Source organism: Bubalus kerabau, chromosome 1, assembly GCF_029407905.1.
Source record: "Bubalus kerabau isolate K-KA32 ecotype Philippines breed swamp buffalo chromosome 1, PCC_UOA_SB_1v2, whole genome shotgun sequence".
Classification (NCBI taxonomy): domain Eukaryota; kingdom Metazoa; phylum Chordata; class Mammalia; order Artiodactyla; family Bovidae; genus Bubalus; species Bubalus kerabau.
The window spans coordinates 127,673,218-127,698,223 of record NC_073624.1 but is presented as its reverse complement, the minus strand read 5'-3'; the positions used below and the strand labels follow the sequence as shown (position 1 = coordinate 127,698,223).

The following is a 25,006-nucleotide window of genomic DNA, read 5'->3' as shown; positions in this document are numbered from 1 at the left end:
ATTGGAAGACGTGAAGAATATTCTCTCGCAGATTTTTTTGTCCATCTCTCATCACTGTTCTGTGCTTCAGTTCTAGTAACCTCAGAATGATGCTGTTCCCTGACAGTACACTAACACAGAGTAAAGAAATAGCATCTGTCAGGAAGATCCCCTGGAGAAGGAACAGGCTATCCACTCCAGTATTCTTGGGCTTCCTTGGTAGCTCAGATGGCATAAAATCCACCTGCGATGTGGGAGACCTGGGTTTGATCCCTGGGTTGGGAAGATCCCTGGAGAAGGGAAAGGCTACTCACTCCAGTATTCTGGCCTGGAAAATCCCCTTGGACAGTGGAGCTTGGTGGGCTACAGTTCATGGGACTGCAAAGAGTCAGATGTGACTGAGCGACTAAGCACAGAGGGGCAGGTTGGGAGTTTGGGATGGACCAGGACACACCGTTATATTTAAAACAGATAATCAACAAGGACCTAGTGTATAGCACAAGAAACTCTGCTTAGTGGTATGTAGCAGCCTGGACGGGAGGGGAGTTTGGGGGAGAATGGGTACATTCTGATGGCTAAGTCCCTTAGCTGTCCACCCGAAACTATCACAGCATTGTTAATCGGCTATACTCCAATACAAAATAAAAAAGTATACTAAAAAAAGAAATAGCATCTGTTAATCTCATTAAGTTCACTGAGGCAGGATGGGGGCTGGGTGCTGGTAGGTGGAGCAGATAAACGTGAGGCATATATACTTTTTTTCAGGTTGAAAAGTAATCATAGAGAACCCTTTCTCCTTCAGAGCACGTGCTGATGCTTCAGAGCACGTGTGCCACGTGGAATTCCTATTAACCCTGACAGGGTGGAGTTTGGTAGGAAAGACATGCCAGAAACTCACTCCCTAACCCTGGGAGGAAATGTTAGTGTTATGCCTACAGCTCTAGGAAGAGACACATATAAATATATGTTCATGTCATTTCAATCTTCAATATCTGGTAAACAAGAATTTAGGAAAGGGAGTCTGGCTGATAATTGTCCCAGAAGAAAACAACTCAATTTGTCAGTAAATAACAAAAATATTCATATTACCCAGCTATTTTGCTTTCAGCAACTTATTCTAAATAAATAAAGACACAGGCAAAGACGCACTTCTAAGGTCATTGGTATCAGTATTGTTTATAACCACAAACATTTTAAAAATGTTCAACAACACAATTGATGGAATAAATTACATTATAGCACCATGATGGTATACTTTGTAGCCTTTAAAAAGCACCTAGTAGGAATATAGTGGTTAATATGTAAATATTTTGACATTATATTTAATTTTTGCAAATCATGTTATTAAATAGTACAATGAGAATAATACCTCTTTAACTTAATAATATTAGTGTTTACACACCCACACACATACATATATACATATGCACACAGAAACAAGATTACAAAGATAATTAAATAGAATTAATATAATGCTAATAGTAATTATAAAAAGAAAGTAGGGAAAACCACTAGACCATTCAGGTATGACCTAAATCAAATCCCTTATGATTATACAGGGGAAATGAGAAATAGATTTAAGGGACAGGATCTGATAGAGTGTCTGATGAACTATAGACTGAGGTTCGTGACACTGTACAGAAGACAGGGATCAAGACCATCCCCATGGAAAAGAAATGCAAAAAGCAAAATGGCTGTCTGGGGAGGCCATACAAATAGCTGTGAAAAGAAGAGAAGCCAAAAGCAAAGGAGAAAAGGAAAGATATAAGCATCTGAATGCAGAGTTCCAAAGAATAGCAAGAAGAGATAAGAAAGCCTTCCTCAGCGATCAATGCAAAGAAATAGAGGAAAACAACAGAATGGGAAAGACTAGAGATCTCTTCAAGAAAATTAGAGATACCAAGGGAACATTTCATGCAAAGATGGACTCGATAAAGGGCAGAAATGGTATGGACCTAACAAAAGCAGAAGATATTAAGAAGAAATGACAAGAATACACAGAAGAACTGTACAAAAAAGATCTTCACAACCCAGATAATCACGACGGTGTGATCACTCACCTAGAGCCAGACATCCTGGAATGTGAAGTCCAGTGGGCCTTAGAAAGCATCTCTACAAACAAAGCTAGTGGAGGTGATGGAATTCCAGTGGAGCTATTTCAAATCCTGAAAGATGATGCTGTGAAAGTGCTGCATTCAATATGCCAGCAAATTTGGAAAACTCAGCAGTGGCCACAGGACTGGAAAAGGTCAGTTTTCATTTCAATCCCAAAGAAAGGCAATGCCAAAGAATGCTCAAACTACCGCACAATTGCACTCATCTCACGCTAGTAAGGTAATGCTCAAAATTCTCCAAACCAGGCTTCAGCAGTACGTGAACCATGAACTTCCAGATGTTCAAGCCGGTTTCAGAAAAGGCAGAGGAACCAGAGATCAAATTGCCAACATCCGCTGGATCATGGAAAAAGCAAGACAGTTCCAGAAAAACATCTATTTCTGCTTCATTGACTATGCCAAAGCCTTTGACTGTGTGGATCACAATAAACTGTGGAAAATTCTGAAAGACATGGGAATACCAGACCACCTGACCTGCCTCTTGAGAAACCTATATGCAGGTCAGGAAGCAACAGTTAGAATTGGACATGTACCAACAGACTGGTTCCAGATAGGAAAAGGAGTACATCAAGGCTGTATATTGTCACCCTGCTTATTTAACTTATATGCAGAGTACATTATGAGAAACACTGGGCTGGAAGACGCATAAGCTGGAATCAAGATTGCCGGGAGAAATATCAATCACCTCAGATATGCAGAGGACACCACCCTTATGGCAGAAAGTGAAGAGGAACTAAAAAGCCTCTTGATGAAGGTGAAAGAGGAGAGTGAAAAAGTTGGCTTAAAACTCAACATTCAGAAAATGAAGATCATGGCATCTGGTCCCATCACTTCATGGGAAATAGATGGGGAAACAGTGGAAACAGTGTCAGACTTTATTTTTTTGGGCTCCAAAATCACTGCAGATGGTGACTGCAGCCATGAAATTAGAAGACTCTTACTTCTTGGAAGAAAAGTTATGACCAACCTAGACAGCATATTGAAAAGCAGAGACATTACTTTGCCAACAAAGGTCCATCTAGTCAAGGCTATGGTTTTTCCAGTAGTCATGTATGGATGTGAGAGTTGGACTGTGAAGAAAGCTGAGCACTGAAGAATTGATGCTTTTGAACTGTGGTGTTGGAGAAGACTCTTGAGAGTCCCTTGGACTGCAAGGAGATCCAACCAGTCCATTCTGAAGGAGATCAGCCCTGGGATCTTTGGAAGGAATGATGCTAAAGCTGAAACTCCAGTACTTTGGCCATGTGGAGAGTTGACTCACTGGAAAGACTCTGATGCTGGGAGGGATTGGGGGCAGGAGGAGAAGGGGACAACAGAGGATGAGATGGCTGGATGGCATCACTGACTCGATGGACGTGAGTTTTAGTGAACTCCAGGAGTTGGTGAGGGACAGGGAGGCCTGGCGTGCTGTGATTCATGGGGTCGCAAAGAGTCAGATACGACTGAGCGACTGAACTGAACTGAATAGTAATCATCTCTTCAAGCAGAACATAATTTTTTGACTTTAGATTTTTCAACAATATACATATAAAAATTAGGTAAAAAAAATTTTTATTTCAAAAATTTAACTACCAGATCTGGCAACATGGAAGAATGACCTGAAGTAGAATGCCATATACTATAAACCCAGAGAAATGACACATAAAGGAACACAGAAAAAGAAAACAAGTGTCTGAGAAAAGAGTGATCTGAAATGCAGGCTGAGATGCACATGAATTGACCATGCCCATGGTTGAAAGCACATAGATATGCTGCTCCCAGGAGACCTAACAGTAGGTACTAAACACCAGGAGCCTGGATTTAATGACACTCAAGGACAGGAGATAAAACTTTAGGTTAAGTGGTAAACCACAGATTAAAAAAAAGTACATAATATACCTGAACACATGATTCCCATTGATGCACCAGGATTAGCCCCTCAAGGATTGTCTGAAAGATATTATGAAATAAGCATATTTAAAAATTAGAGAGATTTTTAAAAGAAAGGAATAGAAAATAAAAGAATAAGACACTATGAAAATAGAACAGGAAGGAATGAAAAACAGATAAAACTTACAGAAATTAAAAAGTTATTGAAACAAAAAAAATTGATTCTCTCCACCAACAAGTTTAATAGATGAATTACATAGCAAATTAAGTTCCAAAGTAGAGATTATGAGAGATCTGCAAGCTATCATTAAGAAAACTGCTGAATACTAACTAATTTACTGACTGGATAGCAAGGCTCATTTGACCCAGAGGCTGCCAGGAAGAGCTAGCAATTGCTAGTCAGGAACTTGGAGAAGTGGGGCAGGGAGAACTGGGAAGTCTGTTTCCAAGCCCTGAATGAGCCCTTACATCTTGTTAGGTAGGTAAAGGAAAGATTAATAAAAACATACAGGCCTATGATTATATAAAGTTAAATGTATACTTACTCTGTACCTTGACATCATGAAGTCATCATGTTTTCCTGTAATATTAATTTTAAATTGCTCGAGAGACTGTTGGTTTGTACCTCTGCCACTGGGAACATGCTTGTAATAGGAAAGTCACCGTATTTGCTGTAGAGAATGGATCACTTATTGTCATAACCTTTTTTTTGTTGTCATGGACTGTTGATTTTCCCTGCTGGCTGTGGTGATAATTAATTCACTGATTCCACATAACTCACTCTAACTCAACCATAACAAAGGAACAAAGTTAAAGATATTTTCCTCCTTATGAAAAGGTATATTTCAAGTGACTAGCAAATTCAGTTTAAAACACACTGCACAATTCTATCCAATACTGAAAGAAGAAATAATACAAGAACAGTAAGACAAATTTGAAAAGGCAAGAATAGTTGCCCTCTCATTTATCAAAACTCAGTATAAACAGTGATTAGTAAGTGTGTTATTGGTGGAAGGACAGGCAAATAGACCAGTGGGCCATAAAAGGGAGCCAAAAGAAAGCCACGTTTCTTAGGAGAACTTAGGATAATGGAGATGGCATTGCAAACTGATGGGGAAACGATAAAGTGTTCAATCCACATGGAAAAATAAGACCCCTTCTCTCATCCATATCACACACCATACCCTGGAATACCAAAATAATTTCCACAATGATCCAAAACCTAATGGAAAAAGCAAAACTTAAAGATTTATAGACAACCCAATAAAAAAATGGGCAGAAGACCTAAATAGGCATTTCTCCAAAGACATACAGATGGACAGCAGGCACATGGAAAGATGCTCATTGTAGCTAATTATTAGAGAAATGCAAAGAAAAACCACAATGAGGTATCACTTCACATTGCTCAGATTGACCAACATCAAAAAGTCTGCAGGGGATATCCTGGTTGTCCAGTGGTTAGAACTCTGCATTTTCACTGCCAAGGGCCCAGGTTCAATCCCTGGTTGGGGAACTAAGATCCCATAGGTCATACAATGTGGGGGAAAAAAGCTACAAAAAATGAATGCTGGAGAGGATGTGGAGAAAAGGGAACCCTCCTACACTGTTGGTGGGAATGTAAATTGCAGCCACAGTGGAGAACAGTGTGGAGATGCCTTAAAAAACTAAAAATAGAATTACCGTATGATCTAGCAATCCCACTCCTGGGCATATATCTGGAGAAAACTCTAACTTGAAAAGATATATGCAACCCAATGTTCATAGCAGCACTACTTATAACAGCCAGGACATGGAAACAACCCAAGTGTCCATCAACAGAGGACCGGTTTAAGAAAGGGTAGTATATAGATACAGATAGATATAGATACAGATATATGATGGATTATTACTCAGCCATAAAAAAAGAATGAAATAATGCTATTTGTAGCGATGTGGATGGACCTAGAGATTATCATACTAAGTAAAGTAAGTCAGAAAGAGAAAGACAAATATCATATCAACTATGGCTTTTCCAGTAGTCATGTACAGATGTGAGTTGGACCATAAAGAAGGCTGAGCACCAAAGAATTGATGCTTTTGAACTGTGGTGCTGGAGAAGACTCTTGAGAGTCTCTTGGACAGCAAGGAGATCTAACCAGTCAATCCTAAAGGAAATCAACCCTGAATATTCACTGGAAGGACTGATGCTGAAGCTGAAGCTCCAATACTTCGGCCACCTGATGAGAAGAGCTGACTCATTAGAAAAGACCCTGCTGATGGGAAAGATTGAGGGCAAGAGGAGAAGGGGGCGACAGAGGATGAGATGGCTGGACAGCATCATTGATTCAATGGACATGAGTTTGAGCAAATTCCAGGAGAGAGTGAAGGACCGGGAAGCCTGGTATGCTGCAATCCATGGGGTTGCAAAGAATTGGACATGACTGAGAGACTGAACAATAACAACAAGAGCAACAACAAAATCACTTACGTGTGGAATCTAAAAGAAAAAGATACAAATGAACTTCTTTATCAAACAGAAACAGACTCACAAACAGAAAACAAACCTATGGTTACCAAAGGAGAAGAGGGAGAGATAAATTTGGAATTTGTGATTAACAGATACACACTACTGTATATGAGATTGATAAACAACAAGGACTTATGGCATATTATAGGGAATTATATTCAATGTTTGTAATAATCTATAATGGAAAAGTCTGAAAAAATATATATGTATATTCACATATATGTATAAACTGAATCACTTTGCTGTACACCTGAGACACTATACTTCAATTTAAAATAAAAATTTTGTAAATGATAGACCAAAATATACAATAACATACTTATGACCTCAGGGTACGGTTGAAGTTCTTAAGACAATAACAGTACAAAGCAAAGAAGAATGGTAAATATGATGGCATTAAAATAACACATATCTGTATGAGAAAACACACTCCCAACCATAGACCAGGAAAAGGTATTCATATAAAGAAGAATTGCAAAAATGGGGAAAGGCCATGAGGGAGTTGGGGGAAATAATATAATAGAAAAATGTTGAAATCATATGAACAAGTAATTTATAAAAGAAGAAATATGAATGGCAAAGAGTTTGTAATTGCAGAGATAGTCACTGTCAGATTAGACCCCATTGAATTATCAGTGTTCAATAGTTTTTGGCTCACAAAAATGCAATTTCATATAGGTAAAACAAGTACAGTGAGGGACAAAATCATTTTAAAAGATACCATTTCAAAACCATCAGGTTGGGACTTCTCAGGTGGTTCAGTGGCTAAGGCTCTGTTGGGGAACTAGATCCCACATGCCACGACTGAAGATCCTGTACACTGCAGTGAAGACCAAAGACTCTGCGGGTCCCAACTAAGACCTGGTGCAGCCAAATAAATAAATATTTAAAAATAAATAAATAAATAAAAATGAAAACCATCAGGTTGGTTATTAGGGTTGGCAAAATGATGCGGGACCACAAACTTTTACACAGTTGCAGAAAGAAATATAGATTAGTATAGCACTTTATAATATCTAGTAAAATTTAATGTCTGCATTCTAAGACGAAGCAATTTCTCTCCCATATCATCTACCTAGATAAATCTTAGATATGCTCACAAGGAGACAAGCTAAGAACATTGTATTCATCAGTTTTACAGAGAAACAGAACCAATAGGGCACATGTGTATGTAACTATCGATAGGTAGGTAGACAGATAGACACATACATGTAATATGCATATAGATATATATAAAGAGAGTTATTATAAGGAATTGGCTCCTGCAATTATAGAGGCTGAGAAGTCCCAAGAACTGCAGCTGTCAAGCTGAAGGCCCGTGAGAGCCGAAGGTATAAGTTTCAGTTCAAAATCCAGCAGGCTCAATAACCAAGAAAAACTGGTATTTCAGTCTGAGTTCAAAGGCCAGAAAAGACCAAAGTCTCAAGCAGTCAGGGAAAAATTCCCTCCAGCCTTCTGTCCTATTCAGGGTTGGATGGGGTCCACCTGCATTAGGGAGGGCCTGCTGCTTTATGCAGTCTATAGATGCAAATGTCAATTTCATCCAAAAAATATCCTCACAGACATACCCAGAATAATGTGTGATGAAATGTCGGGGCATTTCTTAGCCCAGTCAGCTTGACACATAAAATTAATCATCACAGGTACTCACTGCTGCTGCTACTGCTGCTCAGTCGCTTCAGTCGTGTCTGACTCTGTGTGACCCCATAGACGGCAACCCACCAGGCTCCCCCATCCCTGGGATTCTCCAGACAAGAACACTGGAGTGGGTTGCCATTTCCTTCTCCAATGCATGAAAGGGAAAAGGGAAAGTGAAGTCGCTCAGTCGTGTCCGACTCTTAGCGACCCCATGGACTGCAGCCCACTAGGCTCCTCTGTCCATGGGATTTTCCAGACAAGAGTACTGAAGTGGGGTGCCATTGCCTTCTCCGCAGGTACTCACTACTCTATTACAAATATTATTTGTAATACCAAAGAACTGAAAACAATCTCCTTGTCTATTCATTCCACAAGTATTCACTAAGTACCCATTATGTGTACCCATGGATTGTTCAATATATCTGAAATACACCAGGGAGTACAAACTTCTCCCTGGAGAGCTTACATATTAGTTAAGGGAGAAAAATAGCAAGTGTAACACTTTGGTTGGTTACATATTACCCATGTAAGAAGGGAATGGTACTTTCTACAGTGCCAAGGACACTGTTCGTACTGTGTTCCATGTACAGGCCAGCCTCTGAAAGTGCATTGGGAGTAGGCTGCAAATGGTGATTAAATTAGATCGTGGTAGGCCTTATTTGGAGAAGACAATGGCACCCCACTCCAGTATTCTTGCCTGGAAAATCCCATGGACGGAGGAGCCTGGTGGGCTGCTGTCTATGGGGTTGCACAGAGTCGGACACAACTGAGCAACTTCCCTTTCACTTTTCACTTTCATGCATTGGAGAAGGAAATGGCAACCCACTCCAGTGTTCTTGCCTGGAGAATCCCAGGGACGGGGGAGCCTGGTGGGCTGCTGTCCATGGGGTCGCTAAGAGTCGGACACGACTGAAGCGACTTAGCAGCAGCAGGCCTTATTTGGAAGGTGGTCTGTTAGCACAAACTTAAAAGTGATGAGGAAAATAGTGCACAGATATCTGAATAAAAAAAAGAGACAAGAAGAAACAAATCTTGTTAAAAAAAACAAACAAGCTGGAAGCCAGTGAGGCTGGAGCGCAGTAAGTCAGAGGGAGTGTGGTGTGTGTGTGTGTGCGTGCGCCTGCAGCCATGTCTGACTTTCGCAACCCTATGGACCGTAGCCCACCAGGTTCCTCCATGCATGGGATTTCCCAGGCAAAAATACCGGAGTGGGTTGCCATTTCCTCCTCCAGGGGAGCTTCCCAATCCAGGGATCAAGCCCAAATCTCCTGCATCTCTTGCATTGGCAAGCAGATTCTTTACCACTGAGCAGCCACCAGGGAAGCCCAGAGGGAGAATATTAGGCTAAAATAAGAGGAGGCAGGCAGATTGTATACAGCTGGAGTCGCCAACCTCTGGGACCTAATGCCCGATGATCTGAGGTGAAGCTGATGCAATAATAATAGAAATAAAGTTCAGAATAAATGTAATGCGCTTGAATCATCCCCAAACTGTCCTCCCCACTCCCCAGGTCTGTGAAAAAACTGCCTTCCACGAAACCAGTCCCTGGTACCAAAAAGGCCGAGGACCTCTAGTGCAGAGTCCTGTGGCCATCTCAAGGGCTTGGGCATTTTCGTCTGAATGAAACAGTAGCCACTGCAAGGATTTCAATAGAGAGGCAAGCTGACCTGACTGCAGGTTAACAGACCACTCTGCCTACTCGGGAGGGGACAAGGATGGAAGCAGGAAGCTGCTGCAGTAACCCAGGTGAAAGGCGGTGACTGCGTGGACAAGGATGATAAAAGAAATTGGGTATATTTTAAATATAGAGCCTACAGAATTCCTGACAGATTAAATATGGAATGTGAGCCAAAGTGAGGAACTGAGGTGACTACCATCATGCCTGATCGTTTACAAGGATGAAGTCGCCATCAAATGAGAAGAAGCAGATAGACGGAGAAGGTTTGACGGGAGAAACAAGCTAAGTTCTGGACCTGTTAACTTGGATACATCCATCAGACACTCAAGTGGAGATTTTGAATTGGGAATTGACAGGTATAACTGGGAGGCTTCCCAAGTGGCACAGTGGATAAAGAATCTGCCAGCCAATGCAGGAGATGCAAGAGATGTGGGTTCAATCCCTGGGTTGGGAAGATCCCCTGGAGAAGGAATGGCAACCCATTCCAGTATCCTTACCTGAAAAATCCCATGGACAGAGGAGCCTGGCAGCCTACAGTCCACAGGGTCCCAGAGTCGAACATGACAGAACACACATGTGCATCTGGAGTTCAGAAGAGATGCCGACACAGAGATATGAAACTGTCAGCATGTAGACAGTATATACATCCATCAGTTCACTTCAGTTCAGTCACTCAGTTGTGTCCGGCTCTTTGCAACCGCATGAATCACAGCACGCCAGGCCTCCCTGTCCATCACCAACTCCCGGAGTTCACTCAAACCCATGTCCATCGAGTCGATGATGCCATCCAGCAAGCTCATCCTCTGTTGTCCACTTCTTCTCCAGCCCCCGAATCCCTCCCAGCATCAGGGTCTTTTCCAATGAGTCAAATCTTCACGTGAGGTGGCCAAAGTATTGGAGTTTCAGCTTCAATATCAGTCCTTCCAATGAACACCCAGGACTGATCTGCTTTAGGATGGACTGGTCAGATCTCCTTGCAGTCCAAGGGACTCTCAAGAGTCTTCTCCAACACCACAGTTCAAAAGCATCAATTCTTTGGCACTCAGCCTTCTTCACAGTCCAACTCTCACATCCATACATAACCACTGGAAAAACCATAGCCTTGACTAGACGGAACTTTGTTGGCAAAGTAATATCTCTGCTTTTCAATATGCTATCTAGGTTGGTCATAACTTTCCTTCCAAGGAGTAAGCGTCTTTTAATTTCATGGCTGCAGTCACAATCTGCGGTGATTTTGGAGCCCAAAATAATAAAGTCTGACACTGTTTCCACTGTTTCCCCATCTATTTCCCATGAAGTGATGGGACCAGATGCCATGATCTTCATTTTCTGAATGTTGAGTTTTAAGCCAACTTTTTATACTCTCCTCTTCACCTTCATCAAGAGGATCTTTAGTTCCTCTTCACTTTCTGCCATAAGGGTGGTGTCATCTGCATATCTGAGGTGATTGATATTTCTCCCGGCTATCTTGATTCCAGCTTGTGTGTCTTCCAGCCCAGTGTTTCTCATGATGTACTCTGCATATAAGTTAAATAAGCAGGGTGACAATATACAGCCTGACGTACTCCTTTTCCTATTTGGAACCAGTCTGTTGTTCCATGTCCAGTTCTAACTGTTGCTTCCTGACCTGCATATAGGTTTCTCAAGAGGCAGGTCAGGTGGTCTGGTTATTCCCATGTCTTTCAGAATTTTCCACAGTTTACTGTGATCCACACAGTCAAAGGCTTTGGCATAGTCAATAAAGCAGAAATAGATGTTTTGTTTTTTTTTTTAACTCTCTTCCTTTTTCCATGATCCAGTGGACGTTGACAATTTGATCTCTGGTTCCTCTGCCTTTTCTAAAACCGGCTTGAGCATCTGGTAGTTCACAGTTCACGTATTGCTGAAGCCTGGCTTGGAGAATTTTGAGCATTACTTTACTAGCGTGTGAGATGAGTGCAATTGTGCGGTAGTTTGAGCATTCTTTGGCATTGCCTTTCTTTGGGATTGGAATGAAAACTGACCTTTTCTAGTCCTGTGGCCACTGCTGAGTTTTCCAAATTTGCTGGCATATTGAGTGCAGCTCTTTCACAGCTTTGTCTTCTAGGATTTGAAATAGCTCAACTGGGATTCCATCACCTCCACTAGCTTTGTTCATAGTGATGCTTTCTAAGGCCCACTTGACTTCACATTCCAGGATGTCTGGCTCTGGGTGAGTGATCACAGCACTGTGATTATCTGGGTTGTGAAGATCTTTTTTGGAAGTTCTGTGTATTCTTGCCACCTCTACTTAATATCTTCTGCTTCTGTTTGGTCCATACCATTTCTGTCTTTTATCGAGCCCATCTTTGCATGAAGTGTTCCCTTGGTATCTCTGATTTTCTTGAAGAGATCTCTAGTCTTTCCCATTCTGCTGTTTTCCTCTATTTCTTTGCATTGATCACTGAGGAAGGCTTTCTTATCTCTTCCTGCTATTCTTTGGTACTCTGCATTCAGATGCTTATATCTTTCCTTTTCTCCTTTGCTTTGGCTTCTCTTCTTTTCACAGCTATTTGTAAGGCCTCCTCAGACAGCCATTTTGCTTTTTTGCATTTCTTTTCCATGGGGATGGTCTTGATCCCTGTCTCCTGTACAATGTCACGAACCTCCGTCCATAGTTCATCAGGCACTCTGTCTATCAGATCTAGTCCTTTACATCTATTTCTCACTTTCACTGTATAATCATAAGGGATTTGATTTAGGTCATACCTGAATGGTCTAGTGGTTTTCCCCACTTTCTTCAATTTCAGTCTGAATTTGGCAATAAGAAGTTCATGATCTGAGCCACAGTCAGCTCCCAGTCTTGTTTTTGCTGACTGTATAGAGCCTCCCCATCTTTGGCTGCAAAGAATATAATCAATCTGATTTCAGTGTTGACCATCTGGTGATGTCCATGTGTAGAGTCTTCTCTTGTGTTGTTGGAAGAGGGTGTTTGCTATGACCCGTGCATTCTCTTGGCAAAATTCTATTAGCCTTTGCCCTGCTTCATTCCGTACTCCAAGGCCAAATTTGCCTGTTACACCAGGTGTTTCTTGACTTCCTACTTTTGCATTCCAGTCTCCTATAATGAAAAGGACATCTTTTTTGGGTGTTAGTTCTAAAAGGTCTTGTAGGTCTTCATAGAACCATTGAACTTCAGCTTCTTCAGTGTTACTGGTTGGGGCACAGGCTTGGATTACTGTGAAATTGAATGGTTTGCCTTGGAAACGAACAGAGATCGTTCTGTCGTTTTTGAGATTGCATCCAAGTACTGCATTTCAGACTCTTTTGTTGACCATGATAGCTACTCCATTTCTTCTAAGGGATTCCTGCCCGCAGTAGTAGATATAATGGTCTGCTGCTGCTGCTGCTGAGTCACTTCAGTCGTGTCCGACTCTGTATGACCCCATAGATGGCAGCCCACCAGGCTCCCCCGTCCCTGGGATTCTCAAGGCAAGAACACTGGAGTGGGTTGCTATTTCCTTCTCCAATGCATGACAGTAAAAAATGAAAGTGAAGTCGTTCAGTCGTGTCTGACTCTTAGCGACCCCATGGACTGTAGCCCACCAGGCTCCTCCATCCATGGGATTTTCCAGGCAAGAGTACTGGAATGGGGTGCCATTGCCTTCTCCGAGATATAATGGTCATCTGACTTAAATTCACCCATTTCAGTCCATTTTAGTTCGCTGATTCCTAGAATGTCGACGTTCACTCTTGCCATCTCCTGTTTGACCACTTCCAATTTGCCTTGATTCATGGACCTAACATTCCAGGTTCCTATGCAATATTGCTCTTTACAGCATCGGACCTTGCTTCTATCACCAGTCACATCCACAGCTGGATGTTGTTTTTGCTTGGGCTCCATCCCTTCATTCTTTCTGGAGTTATTTCTCCACTGATCTCCAGTAGCATATTTGGCACCTACTGACCTGGGGAGTTCCCCTTTCAGTATCCTATCATTTTGCCTCTTCATACTGTTCATGGGGTTCTCAAGGCAAGAACACTGAAGTGGTTTGCCATTCCCTTCTCCAGTGGACCACATTCTGTCAGATCTCTCCACCATGAGCCTCCTGCCTTGGGTGGCCCCACATGGCATGGCTTAGTTTCACTGAGTTACACATGCCCTTAATGGTTTTATACATCCATAAGACTGCATAAAACCATGAAGAGGATGAATGTAATTAGAGAAGACATCCAAGGATTGAGCCTCAGGTCCTCCAAGGTGAGGTCAGGGTGATAAGAAGGAATCAACAAAGGAGGCTGAGAATCAGCCAGAGAAACAGGAGGAAGACCAAGAACGAGGTGTCTGGAAGTCAGTGGAAAACAGCATCCAAGGAGAAGGTCCTGGACAGATCCATCACCACCTGTCAAATGCTGCTGCAGGTTGAGTAAGACAGACAGTTATATATTAAACTAAACAAAACAAAGACATATGCAAGGAGGAATGGGAGGAGGCTCAAGAGGGAGCAGATGTATGTACACTTAGAGCTGACTCATGTTGTTGTACAGTAGACATACAACACAGTGTACATGTTGTGTACCAACACAACATTGCAAAGCAATTATCTTACAATTAAAAATTAATTTTTAAAGAAAGAAAAAAACCCCAACATTTGGAAAAGAGCTGAAGTTCAGGTGAATTGTTGGGGACAAGTCTGAGTGGATCCTGGAGAGAATGGGAGAAGAATTAGATTCAGAAAGTATACACATCTCTTTCAGGAAGTTTTTAAAGATATGTTTGTATGTTGGCGGGAAATTCCAGTAGAAAGGGAATAAAATCAATCATTCAGGAAGGAGAGAGATGAGACTTGCTGGAGCCACTGAACAGATGAGAGCGGACCCAGGACACAGGTGGAGAGGCTGGCCTTAGAGAAAACACAGATAGCAGGAGGCAGGGAGGCAGAGGAGGTGAAGCCAAATGCTGGTTGATAAGTGTGATGAGATTGTGGAAATTCTCCTCTGTCGTCTTCAGTCTTCCTAGCCCTTGGCCAAATGGGAGGCTGAGGAGGAGATATAGGAGGAGACGATATAGGAGGAGACAGTGTGAAATGTCATTGATGAGGGCGGAAGAATGAATGGACTGAGGAAAAACAGTATGACTGCCAGGCAGCATGAGACCAATATGATATCCATGGTCATAAAGTGAGACCCGTCAGTGTGGTTATCTACTTTTTCTGTATTTTCTTCAGCACCACAGGGGCACGCGTAAAGGAGTTAAAGAGATGGACTTAATCTGGGATTTAGTTTCACCGATGAGTATGATGAAGTAAGAGAAAGCAGGTGAGCTGAAGGTGTGTGCAAAAGAAAGGGAATTATTAGCAAGGACGTTAAAGCTGGGAGATAAAGGGAAAGAGGCTACTCAGAGGTTAATGAGTAGTGGAAAGGTCAATGAATTGAAGGGTCCAGTGGGGTCTTAAGAATTGTTAGAGTTGGGATACTAGAAAGGGGTAAACTGATCTTTCAACATGGTAGTAAACAGGACTTCCCTGGTAGCCCAGTATGTTAGAATTATATTCATGTATGTTGAACTTGCCATTGAATTAAAATGGGTCTGATACAGAAAGAATGAGCATAAACCAGGAGCTAAATAAATTAATAAACCTAAATTAATAAACAGGAAGGTGGTCTGGGGTACAGCTATAGTCTAGGGGAAATGGATAATCTGGTTAAGCCCTAAAAGTAGAATACTATGTATCAGCTAACATGAATTAACTGGAATTTACATATATCCATGTGAGTAAATTTCAAAATTTTAAATATTAAATGAAATTAAATGAAAAATACTAAATGAAAAAAATCTAGTTGCAAAAAGATTTGTATACTATGACAGTATTTACAAAATTTTAAAATGCAAACAAAACAGAAGTGTTTGTGGATTAATACATGAGCAGTAAAAAGAGAAAATAAGTATCAAAAGAGTATGTATTCCAATCTTGTGGTTGATAACTGCCTCTGGGGATAGTGGAGGTGGGGTGAAACTGTAACATCTTAATTCTTTGGAAAGAAGTCTGGAGCAAATGTGGTTTTAAAAGTTTTAAAGAACTCCTCTGTCCATGGGATTCTCCAGGAGAGAACACTGGAGTGGGTTGTGATGCCCTCCTGCAGGAGATCTTCCTGACCCAGGGATCGAACCCTTGTCTCACTGTGTCTCCTGTATTGGCAGGCAGGTTCTTTACCACTAGTGCCACCTGGGAAGCCCTTCTCTGGTCTGCTGCTGCTGCTGCTGCTAAGTCGCTTCAGTCGTGTCCAGCTCTGAGTGACCCCATAGACGGCAGCCCACTAGGCTCCTCTGTCCCTGGGATTTCATTTTTTCTCTGGTCTCAGATCAGATCAGATCAGATCAGTTGCTCAGTCGTGTCTGACTCTTTGCGACCCCATGAATCACAGCACGCCAGGCCTCCCTGTCCATCACCAACTCCCGGAGTTCACTCAGACTCATGTCCATCGAGTCAGTGATGCCATCCAGCCATCTCATCTTCTGTCGCTCCCTTCTCCTCCTGGCCTCAATCTTTCCCAGCATCAGGGTCTTTTCCAATGAGTCAACTCTTCGCATGAGGTGGCCAAAGTACTGGAGTTTCAGCTTTAGCATCATTCCTTCCAAAGAAATCCCAGGGCTGATCTCCTTCAGAATGGACTGGTTGGTACTTGCCCCCAAATCACTTTTTAAATCTGAAATCTTCCTAAGAGACGACAAAGTTAATAAAAATAAAAAACAATAATCCAATATTATCCTTGGTTTCAAGCTCTTTACATCACAAAAGGCCTACAAATGTGCCACCAATTTTTCTCCTCACCCATTTGAAAGGAGGGCAGCGAACAATCACCCTTGTCATTTTGTGTGCATTCTTCTAGAAATAATCTGCATGTTAACAAAAACATATTATTTTAACCTTTGCATGGCAGTGTCATATCTACATTTTTCTAGTTTCAGTTACAATAAAATGAGTATCTTTCCATAACAGAATATGCAGACCTGCCTCATTGTTTTCAACAGCTTTATAGCATCTAATCATATGGTTGCACCATAACTGATTTAATTTGTCCTTCATAAAAGGACACTCACATTTAAAACATTTCAGTATTTCAAAACAATGCTATAAGAAGTATGTTTTAAACATGTAATTCACAAATGTATGAATAAACGTGATAGATATTACCAAAATACCCCTTGTAGAGATCAATGTCAATTTCATAGCATGCATGCTAAGTTGCTTCAGTCGTGTCCGACTCTTTGCGGCTCCACGGACTATGGCCCTCCAGGCTTCTCTCTCTGTGGGATTCTCCAGGCAAGAATACTGAAGTGGGTTGCCATTTCCTTCTCCAGGGGATCTTCCTGACCCAGGAACTGAATCCATGTCTCCTGTGACTCCTGCATCGGCAGGCAGCTTCTTTACCACTAGCACCACCTGGGAATCACCAATTTCATAGATTAATGTCAATTTCCATTTTTTACAGCAGCGTGGAAGCCAACTTTCCCCACTTCAACATACTGCTACCAGTCGTCCACTCTTTATCCAGCTGATAGGTGAAAAGGGCCAACTTGTAGTTTTTACTTGCATTTCTCTTGCAAGAGATAACAGGCACCTCTTTCTCATGCTTGTTCCCTGGTAGTCAGCATTCAGTCGGGAACAGAAAGCACTCGAAGTATCACACAGGACAGGATTTAACACAGGTGCTTCCAAAACCTTGGAAGGGCTGGGTGAAAGGAAGTTCAGGGAACGCTGCCAGTGAATTCAGGAAATCAAGAAGTCACAGGAACTGCAGGAAACCACAGCTGATGAGCTCAGCTGCTGGCAGCACTGAAGCAGGTGATTAGTAGAGCAGAAGCTCCTGCAAATCCTCACGTAAGCCCTCTGAGCAAGCCCGGCTCTCTGCCTCCGATGCTGCAGAGCAATTATGGCTTCTGTTTCTCTTGTTCTTCAAATATTACAAGTACCTCTCACTGGGAGATGGCAAATAAACCCTCTTAGCAAGGAAATCAAGGAAGTGTGGCTTCTAAGCTTCCACCTCCAACAGTACAGGGAGAATTCAGAAGGCAGCCCTGGTACCAAGAGTGTGTGTGTGCCCTCAATCATGTCCAACTCTTCGTAACCCCATGGACTACAGCCCACCAGACTCCTCTGTCCAAGGAGTTTTCCAGGCAAGAATACTGGGTTGCCATTTTCTACTCCAGGGGAGCTTCCTGACTCAGGAATTGAACCCATGTCTCTTGCATCTCCTGCACTGGCAGGCGGATTCTGTACCACTGCACCAACTGGGAAGACCTTTGTACCGAGTATCAATACGCAATGCTCAGCATGGTCCACTCCTCTGGCTTGCGGCACTCACACCCTTCCAGCTAGCTTTGAACCTTCAAACCACTTCATGCTTCCATCTAATGTAAGGCAATGATCCTTCATGCAACCAAAGTGGTTCACTGTCTTCCCTTAGAAAGTCCCATCAGTCTCTATCCATCTCTGGTCTCCGTTCCTCTTTTAGTTCAATACGACTTGTTTCTGCAACTGCTCCCAAGGTGAGAGCTGATATTTATAATTTTCTTCTTCTACACCTCTTTCTATGGTTCCTATGCCTTCAGTCAGAACTTCAGTTAATTGAGATGCTTTACCTGCGGCGCCTCAAATCGTGATTGCTAAAGATCAGTGCCATTAGGATTCTGCCTCTTCGGTGTTGCCAAGGCCTTCTATCCATTCTCCCTCCACGCAGGGATATACTAAGAGGTGTTCAAAGTACTGTGGGTGTGTGTGTGCGTGCATGCGCACATGTGCACTTGTGGGTACTATTAGGTAGACAAGGAGGTTTGGAGGCTTTTATTTGTATTATGAGTATGGAAAAAAGTTCTGGACTTTGAGTCTTGAGTTCTTATACTTCCTAGATGCTGTTTCATCATGTTTCTTAAGCAAGACTTGGGATTTGGCATGTGTAATTAACTGCTTACTATTCAAAAGATCATTGAGATAGGTTACAAATAGGATTTTCCTCCCAAATTGTAGACCAGTTAAAAAAGTACTTTTGATGGCAAAGGCACAGCAACAAAAGCAAAAACACTTACTGATTTGCATTGTTGTACAGCAGAAATCAACATAACGTTGTAAAGTAATTATCATCCAATTAAAAATTTTAAAAAGCAAAAATAATTAAATGGGACAACATCAAACTAAGAAGCTTCTGCTCATCAAAAGAAACAATCAAACCATCAACAAAATGAAAAAGCAACCTACTGAATGGGAGAAAATATTTGCAAGTCATATAACCAAAAAGGGTTAATATTCAAAATATATAAAGAATTCAAACAGCTCAATAATAAGAAAACTATTGATATAACAAACATTAAAAATGAGCTGAGGAATTGGACGGTTTTCCAAAGAAGACAAACAAATGGCAACAGATACTTGAAAGGATGCTCAACATCATTAATGAATAGGGAGATGCAAATCAAAACCACAATGTTACCTCATGCCCATTAGAAAATGCTATTTATTATCAGAAAGACAAGAGATAACAAATGTTGGAAGGGTGGGGAAAAAACAGAACCCTAGTGCATTGTTGGTGGGAATGCAAACTGGTGCAGCCATTATAATAGAAAGCAGTATGGAGTTTCATGAAAAAATTAAACATAGAATTATATGATCCAGCAATCCCACTTCTAAGTATACATTCAAAGGAAATGAAAACAGGATATCAAAAAGATATCTGCACTTTCCTGTTTACAGCAGCATTATTCACAATAGCCAAGATATGGAAACAACTTAAGTGTCCATCAATGGATAAATGGATAAAGATGTGGCATATATAGTCACTCTCAGTATCCAAAGGCAATTGGTTTCTCCTGCAGATACCAGAATTTATGGATATTCAAGTCTCTTAAATAAAATAACGTAGTATTTGTACATAACCCATATATATCCTCTCAAATATTTTAAATCACCTCTAAATTATTTATAATACCTAATACAATGTAAATGTTATGCAAATAGTTATAGATATAGTGTAAACAGTTGCCTGTATACAGCAAATTCAAGTTTTACTTTTTGGAACTTTCTGGAATTTTTTTCCCTGATATTTTTTGATCTGTAGTTGGTTGAATTCATGGATCCAAAATCTAAAGATAAAAAACAGCTGACTGTATACAATGGAATATTATTATTCAGCCATAAGAACTTTCATTAGGGGACAAGGGAAGCAATAACTGGAACATTCTTCAACAGAACTTCACTTATGGTTTAACAAACAAAAGAACCAAAGAAAATCCCACTACTTCATAAATCCTAGAAATTGCTTCATCTACCCATTTGAGAATGACATGAAAGTCACAGGCATTTCTCATTAGAGAAACTCTCTAATATAATATCAGCATTTCACTCACACAACAAAATTGAGTATCTGCCCCTTTTGGAATATCACAATGGAAATTGCACGCTTATGCAAGTGTACAATGTGAAAGACACTTTTGAATTGCTCCAATAACAATGTCTCCTGGAACTTCCCTGGTGGTCCTCCGGTGGTTAAGAATCTGCTTTCCAATGCAGGGGACGTGGATTTGATACCTGGTTGGGGAACTAAGACCCTGCTTAGTGGCAACTAAGCCCGCACGCCACAACTAGAGAGCCCACATGCTACAACAAAGACACAGCACAGCCAAACCAAACAGAAACAAGGTCTCTTAATCTTGGTCTCAGGGACTTAGTTTTAGAGCATCCATAGATGGACTTCTGAAGGCGTATGCTTAAATCACATGCAAAATTTTGCAGATATAGACTATTCAAGAAGTGACATTCCTGGGTTCTTCATGCCCTGAAAACCATTTTCACATAGATTATACTGTCCAGTCATAAAAACACCTGAGAAAAGTAAGGCTGGCATTATTTGATAATAAAACTAAGGTTCAGAAAGACTAAGGTTGAGGTAAACTTGCTCAAGGTCACATGTAATATTAAGAACCACAAAAAGTGGTGTGCCACTGCAGAAAGGCTGTCACCTAAGTTTCATTAGACATGGTTTCCAATCCCAAATCTTTGTCTAGTGTAGTAGGTAACCTTGAGCAAGCTACTTAACCTCTCTCTAGGTCTTAGTTACACTACTTATATATTTATTCATGTATAAAGGGGGTATCAAGGAGCGGATATTACCATGTCCTGCCTACATCAGAGCTCTAAGAATCAACTGAATTTATATAAATGCACTTGTAGACAAAAGGTAGTAAGTCCTATTGTCCTACTGTTAACCCATGGGTTGGAATTTAAAGTATAAATCATTTAAAACCTTCCAAGTCTCAACAGCAAAAAAGATTATGAGTTGCAAATGTGACACCTATTGACTTGAACAAATTATTGACCATGAGGTACTTTCTTGACTTCTGGGTCCAAGTATATCTAGTTTCACTTAGCAGTTTTCCAGGCTCATCCATGATGCAAGTACCAGCATTTCATTTTTTATGGCTGAATAAGTATTTCATGGCAGGAGTATGATCAGTTGATGGACATTTGGGTTGTTCCCACTTTTTGGCTGTAGGTAACACTGTTGGAAACATTCATACACAAGCTTCCCTCTCCTTCTGTTTTTTTTTTTGTTTTTGTTTTACTTTTCTCCCTCCCTCTTCTTCCTTCCTTCCTTTCCTTCTCTCTCTCCTTCTTTCATTATATAGAAGACATAAAAAATATATATGTACTGAATGTACAGTGGTACTTTATGATTTTGATTTGCATTTCCCTCCACTCCAGTATTCTTGCCCAGAAAATTCCATGGACAGTGGAGCCTGGCAGGCTACAGTCCATGGGGTCGCAGAGTCAGACACAACTAAGCAATTGAGTACACACACATGAAATGGTTAATGTTTAACATCTTTTCCTGTGCTCACTGGCCATTTGCATGTCACTTTTACAAAACTACCTTTACAATTGGTTTGCCTACTGTTAAATGAGGTTGTCACTTTATATTGAGTTCCTTATATATTTTAGATGCATTTATCTATTATCATTGTACCATTATCAGATAATGATGGGCAAACATTTTCTCCCATTCAGTGGGCTGCCTTTTCACTTTCTTGATAGTGTCCTTTGACACTTAAGTTTTTCTTTTGATGGATGTTTCAATTTATTTTTTTTCTTTTGATGCTTGTCCTTTCGATGTCAGACCTAAGAAACCATTGCCTGATCTATGGTCAAGAAAATGTACACCTGTTTCTAAGGATTTCACAGTTTTAGTTTTTATATTTGTCTTTGCTCTATTTTAAATTTTTAAAAAATTTTTATTTATTTTGGTTGTGCTGGGTCTTGTTGATGAGAGGGCTTTTTCTCCAGTTGCAGCAAGTGGGGCTCTCTACTTGCAGTGTACGGGCTTCTCACTGCAATAGCTTCTCTTGTTGCAGAGCACAGGCTGTAGAATATGCAGGCTTCGGTAGCTGCAGCTCCCAGGCTCTAGAGCACAGGCTCAATACTTGTGGTTCATGGGCTGACTTGCTCCTAAGCATGTGGGATCTTCCCAGACCAGGGATAGAACCCATGTCTCCTGCATTGGCAGGAAGATCCTTTATCACTGAGCCACCAGGAAAGCCCTTAAATTTTGTAGAATTTGAAGAATCTAACTTCATTCTTTTCAAGGGATGCTCAGATGTCCCAGCACCATTTTTTTAAGACCATTCTTCCCCCACAGAATAGTCTTGACACCTTTGTCCAAAATCTATTGACTTTTTCAAACCTACAGAATGTGCACCACCAGAAGTGAACTGTATTATAAACTATGGGCCTTGGGCAATTATGACAAGTCAATGTAGTCACACTCATTGTAACAAATGCACCAACCACTCTGCTGGGGGATGACAGGAGGTACCTGTGGGTCAGGGGATGTATGGAAAATATCTGTACCTTCCTCTCAATTTTACTGTGAAGTTAAAACTGCTCCAGAGAAATAAAATCTTTAATTAAAAATTCAATTCACCATAGATATATGGATTTCTTTCTAGAATTTGAATTTTATTGCATTGTTCTATGTATCTATTCTTACACCAATGCTACACTATCTTGATTATTGTACCTTTGTCTTAAGATTCAAATTTTTAAAAATGTGAATCCTTCAACTTTGTTCTTTGTTTCAAAGATTTTGTTGTCTATTCTGTGTCCTTTGAATTTTCAAATGAACTTTAGGATCAGATTTTCTATTTCTGCAAAGTGAAGTTCCAATTTTGATAAGGACTGCACTGAGTCTACAGATCAATTTGCAGAGTATTGCTATCTTAACAATATTAAATCTACAATTCCAAGAACACAGGCTGCCTTTTTCTTCTGCAACATTTTATAGCTTTCAGTGTACAATTTGCACTTAGGGTCAATTTATTTCTACATATTTTATTCTTTGTAATGCCATGGGGTCACAAAGAATCAGACACAACTTAGTGACTAAACAACAACAAAAAAATACTATTGTAAATGCAATTGTTGTCTTGATTTTCAGATTTCTAATTGCTAGTGTATATAAATACAAGTGATTTTTATATACTGAGCTTGTATCCTTCAACCTTGCTTAATTTGTTAATTAGTCCTAATGGTCTGAGGGGTTTCAAGGATTTTTTATAGAGGTTTTCTACATATAATATCATGTTATCTCCAAATTGAGATAGTTTTACCTCTTTACAATCTGCCCTTTCTTTTTCTTGCTTAATTGCCTTAGCTAGAACCTCCAGTACAATGTTGGACATCCTTGCTTTGTTCCTTATCTTAGAGCGAAAACTTTCAGTTCTTTCACCATTACAATGGTGTGTGCTTTACAGATGCCCTTTACCAGGAGCTTCCCTGCTGGCTCAGATGGTACAGTCCGCTTGCAAGGTAGGAGACCTGGGTTTGATCCCTGGGCTGGGAAGATCCCCTGGAGAAGGGCATGGCAACCCACTCTAGTATTCTTGCCTGGAGAATCCCATGGACAGAGAAGCTTGGCAGGCTACATACGTCCATGAGGTTGCAAAGAGTTGGATGTAACTGAGCATGCATGCATGCACTTACCAGGATGAGAAATTTCCCTTCTACTGTGAGTTTGTTGAGTGTTTACGTCATGAAAGGGTGTCAGATTTTGTTAAATGGTTTTCCTGTTTCTACTGACATGCGTCATGTTTTTTTCCTCTTCATGCTATTAATATGGTTTATGTACTGATTTTCATGTTGAACCAACCTTGCATTCCTGAGACGGAATTCCACAGTGTGGTCATGGTACACAATCATGGTGCTGGGTCTAGTTTGGTTTACAGTGTTGTTCAAGTCCTCTATTTCCTTACTGATCTGTCTTGTCTGCCCATCCATTATAGGAAGCTGGGTATTAAATTATCCAACTATTACTGCTGAACTGTTTATTTCTCCCTTCAGTTATCTCAGATTTTGCTTCATGTATTTTGGGACTCTGTTGTTTTATATATATATATATTTGTGATTGCTATATATTCCCAATGGATTGAGCCTTTTACCATTCCATGTTGTTCTTTGTCTCTAGCCAAAAAAAGTGTTGAAGTCTATTTGTTTAGCTCTCTTGGTTACTGCTTGCATGGAATGTCTTTTCCCATTCTTTTAATCTATTTGTTAGTCTCAATCTAAAGTGAGTCTTTTGCAGTTAGCAGAGAGTTTGGATAAAGTCTTTTAATCCATTTCATCAATCTCTCATTTAAATAACACCTTTCTTTGAGGCACCTTCAAAAAGCCCTAGGGTTCTGCAATCTTTATTATGGAAAAAACACTGATTTAATACATGCAGCAATTACTTATGAAAGAAATACCCAATTTTATTTTAGAATTTTTCAGGAACTTGCCATGTTACCTAGAACCAGCTTCTTTTTATAATAAAGATGAAAAACATTATCACAGGTGATGGTATCAGAGCAACCATTTTAAAACTGAGAGACATTCAGGATATACTTAGAGATGCTCTACCAACCAGGCCTAACACCTACTGTGTTAGTATAACATGTAACGTAGAAATGCATCAATAGCCATGGCACCAATCCACCTGTAGCAGATGGTGCTGACTATGAGCCCAAAGGCCATTTCCCCTTCCCCTATGATGCTAACACCCTAATTCAGTTCCTTGTGTTCACTCTTCTCTCATATAATGGACACTTTGATACATTAAGGTGATCTCATCTTCCTTTCCACCAGCTGGTTTAAAGGGATAGGAAAGTGACCCAGTTTGGGTCAATGAGAGGTGAAAGAGTGTCTTTCCTGAAACTCTCACTACTTCTGGACCCATTTT

At 40.7% G+C, this 25,006-nt stretch overlaps 1 long non-coding RNA gene across 2 annotated transcripts; it reads right to left on the bottom strand.

Moving 5' to 3' along the window:
• Positions 1 to 14,300: 14,300 nt before the first annotated feature.
• LOC129641803 (uncharacterized) lies at positions 14,301 to 18,557 on the bottom strand. Of its 2 annotated transcripts, XR_008709448.1 has the most exons (3): positions 16,939 to 18,557; positions 16,576 to 16,640; positions 14,301 to 16,461 (listed from the first exon to the last, which is right to left on the bottom strand). It is a non-coding gene; the product is annotated as an uncharacterized LOC129641803 (long non-coding RNA). The 2 variants fall into 2 exon arrangements; XR_008709449.1 differs by lacking the exon at positions 16,576 to 16,640.
• Between the last annotated feature and the right edge of the window lie 6,449 nt (positions 18,558 to 25,006).